The sequence below is a fragment of the Chinchilla lanigera genome, unplaced genomic scaffold (assembly GCF_000276665.1).
Source record: "Chinchilla lanigera isolate Chin_1 unplaced genomic scaffold, ChiLan1.0 scaffold00021, whole genome shotgun sequence".
Lineage (NCBI taxonomy): Eukaryota > Metazoa > Chordata > Mammalia > Rodentia > Chinchillidae > Chinchilla > Chinchilla lanigera.
In genome coordinates, this window is record NW_004955422.1 from 23,475,920 (window position 1) to 23,480,029 (window position 4,110).

Genomic DNA, 4,110 nt, shown 5'->3' on the forward strand with positions numbered 1-4,110 from the left:
GCCCCGCCCCCACCGCGCCAGGGCCAATCATAGCGCGCGAACACTCCCCTTTCCGGGCTGGTGCGCCGGGATGTCCAATCACCTGCAGGCGGCTGTTGCGTCACGCGGTCTCGTGTCCCTCCCCTACGGCGCACCGGGAGGGCGGGGCCAGGGCGGAGCCAGTGCCCCTAGCTGTAGTCGCGTGGTCCGTGCTGCGCGTGGTCTCGGCTGTGCGCGGTCCTGGCTGTGAGGCCGGACCCTGTCGGGCTGCGGTCGGCCACCCACACTTTGAGCGCTGTGTGCCCGGCGCCATGTGTTCCTGTGGGTTCTGTGCTCGCCCACGAAGCCGGACCCGACCGACTCGCGAAGCTCGGAAAGGACCGAGAGAAAAAGAGAAAGCGCAGCCCGCGAGCTCAGGAGCGGGGGTAACAGGAATGCCAAGAGTTGGGCATTCCAGCTTTTCGTTCGTCCTTATTCTAGCAGACGGAACTAGGCTTAAGCATGAGCAGATTTGTGTTTAAAAGGGCTGTTGTGAAGAAATAGTTTTTTGGGGGGGCTCAGCAATGGATGCAGGGAGCCGGGCGTGGTGGTGCATGCCTGCAACCCCAGCACTCTGGGAGGCTGAGGCAGTAAGATCTGTAGTTGGAGCTCAGCCTTAGCCACTTGGCGAGACCCTGTCTCCAAAATTTAAAAAGGGCTGAGGATGCAGGTCAGTGTGAAGATCCTGGATTCAATCCCTAATACCAGTAAATAAAGAGAAAGCAAGTAGAGAGCCCAAGCAGCACAAGGTTGTAGAAATCTAGGAAGGAACCCATGATTGTAAGCAGCACTTGGCAGGGTACTAGGATCATCTGTATGGGTGCTACGGTGGATTAGCGAACGGTCAACTTGTAACACCCAGCTGAAGTGAATCAGTGTGGTTCTGGGAATATAAAGCCCACCTGAGCATTGTTGCCAACAGTGTAAAAGGAGAACTGGAGGGGAAGGTGGTGTGCTGTTGATCCTCCTGGAGAAGCTTGTCACACTGGTTTTCCTGGTACCAATTCAGCTGTTCTCATTGTAGGAGCTCAGGTCCTAGCTGTCACTGAGGATGGCTGCACTTCTATTACAGGGAGCTCTAGTCCTTACCTTGAGCATTGCTTCCTGGCTCCGGTGCAGATCTTTCGGCCTGGTGGCACAGATCCTTCATCCTGCTGGCTCAGACTTTTCATTTCCACCACTGGCCTTCCAGCCTTCCAGGTGCAGATCCTTGATGCAGACTTGCATGAGACATTGTGGTGGCCTCTAGGCCTCCAGCTGGACTCGTGCAGAACGTTGCCATGGGATCTAGGCCCTCAGCCAGATTTTTTGGTCTCTAGTATGTGGACAGATCTGTTGCACTTTTCCGTGCTTGATTTTTTTGGGTGACTATTATAAAATAATTATAAATTATGTGTCCTGTATTAAATACATTCTCTTGTAAACCCTGACTCCAATAGTTGATGAGGAATGAATAGGGTGTGAAAACCCATTATTTTTCTGGTTTGGGGATCTAAGAATGGGAGTGCTAGCCACCAAGAGATGGAACCTTGGAAGAGACCACTTTGACGACAACATGAGTTTTACCTTGGACATGTTGAGGGTTGGGTTTGGGTTGTTTTTGGTTGTTTTTTTTTTTTTTTTTTTTTTTTTTTTGAGGCCTGGAGCTCAGGGGGGACTTTCTCCTGCAAATCCTGCTCTGGCCCTTGTGGAGGCGCTCTGGGCTGCCCATCCTATAGTCAAGGAAATTTTTTTGTTTTACTTAGGGGTTGGGTGCTGTCGGCCACAGAGTAGGTGGAGCCCCTTCCAGCGAAGTCATTTATTGCATTCCATCCCCTTGCCAGGAATTGCCGAGGAGTAGGCTGTGTGGCACACCTGGCAGAACAGGCTGGAGGGGAAGCATTCCGGGGAAGTTCTTCTTGCTCCTCAGAGGGGACTGAGAAGGAATCTCCACCCTCTCCCTCCTTTCAGTGCTTTGGTTCTTGTTATGTGAGAACTTGATGCCTGGTGTTGCTGTCCCTTACTGTGACCATAAGGACAGAGAAAGCCTAGCTCTGTGATGAGCTGCATCCCTACCTCAGATGTATTATTATACGAGGCGACAAAAGCCATTATTGCTTAAGCTACCCTCAGTTGTGTTGGTTCCTCCCACCCAGAGGTATCCTGTTAGAACATCTTGTTTAAGTACCTCATGACCAGCTTTGACTTTCCTTCAGTGTTTTCAAATGAAAAAGGAATTCTTAATCCTCAGGGGTGTAAGATCTTCATTTTGCTCCCTGACTCAACTTTTCTGTCACTCCTGAGGAGGTCAGGGATGATTTCTGTCTCTTCCCAGGGCTTGGTGTTCAGGCAGCCAGCTGTAAAGAAGGTTCTCAGTAAATATCTGTTTAGTGACCAACGAGTTTTGGGTACAGTAAGTTCCCCGATTTACAAACATCTGAGTTGCGAACTTTCAGAGGGATGCTGTATAAGAGTCACAGGTATACTGTGTACGACTCATTCTGTTGGATTATGAAAGAATATAAATGTTCTCCTGGAGTGAAACTGATTCCTAGGTTGGGACCTTACTGTATTGTATTTGATCATTTCCTTCTTTAAATCAACGGAGATTAATGTGTATACTTTCTGTCCTCCCAAAATGGAAAACAGGTATTTGAACAAAAAATTGTACTGTCCACAAAGATGCTATTTACAATAGCTAAAAGGTTGAAACAGTTCCAGTGTATCCTAACTGATGAATGAATAAGATGTGATACAGCAGATCATTATTTGGCCTTCAAAAGGAATGAAGTATTGACATACACTACAACATAGACGAACCATTGTGCTAAGTGGGAGAAGCCAGAGGCAGAAGGCCATATGTGATCTGATTCTGTTCACATGGAGTGTCTGGAATTGGCAATTCCATAGGAGACAGCACCTTAGCACAGGGTTGGGGTAGGGTAGGGGCTGTTGGAGAGAACTCAACAGGTATGGGGTTTCTTTTGGAATAGTGAAAATGTTCTAGATGTAGGGGTAATTACACAAAATTGTGAATTTAGGTTAGGGTTATACCAAGATTTGAGTCCTGACTTTGCCACTTGTTGACTTTCTGAACTTAGACATGCTCCTTATTGCTGTGCCTCAGTCTATAAGATGGAGACAACAAGGTCCCTAGCTCTGAGGGTTACCATGAGGGCTGAATAAGGTAATGCGTAGGAACTGTTTGGCACGGTATGTGCCCTAGTGTAAATCCTGAATCAAAATCATTGTGATTCTCAGTGTTATTAGTGCCATCACCATCATCATCATCTGGGATCGGGCCTAACACACAGTAGACTCATGTTTTGACACTTCTAAAGATTGTTTTATACCCCAGCATCTCTTTATGCTGCAGATACCACACTTTGAGAAGCAACCTTCAAGCTAGTATTGTTTTGAGCATCTTTAAGCTGCCTGTCACCAAACTACAACATCATGAAAACATTTGCCCTTGAGAGACGACCCCTTTTCCCACTGGACGTCTGGAGTCAGCTGCTTCCTCTTCCCAGCATAGCCAACCACTGTCAGTTCTGAAGGCACATCTGTGAACACAGTATGCCCCAAACAGTTGTGAGCCAATTCTGCTTGCTCCTGCATAGAACCACGGAAGCAGAAGTGAGTAGTCTCTACCTGGAGTTACCTGGCCATAGGTTTCTGAAGGAGCTGATGATACTGCAGGCCTTACAGTAACATTGAAAGCAGCCTATTCTCACTGACCATGTTCCTGCTGAGAGATTTGCAGCCTGAAATGCATTCCTGACATACAACGCTACCACATTAGCATGAGTTATTTGAAACACTGTGTTTAATGTGGTCAGCTTAATAGACTAATTTAATAATCCAAGACATGAAAACATCATTCAGTGATAATACCAAACAGAAACATATACATCCAAGTAGTGTAGAAAAACAAACTACCCCATAAAGGCAATGAAGTGTGGATGCTGAATAAAACCATTGGTTGTTATATCTAAGGTCCACTGATTGTTTGCTTCCATTAGTGGAAAAGCAGCAAAGTTTAACTGCATACAAAACGTAATTACTTTGAGTTAATAGAGGAGTTCCATGAGCAATAATATAAAATACACTGTA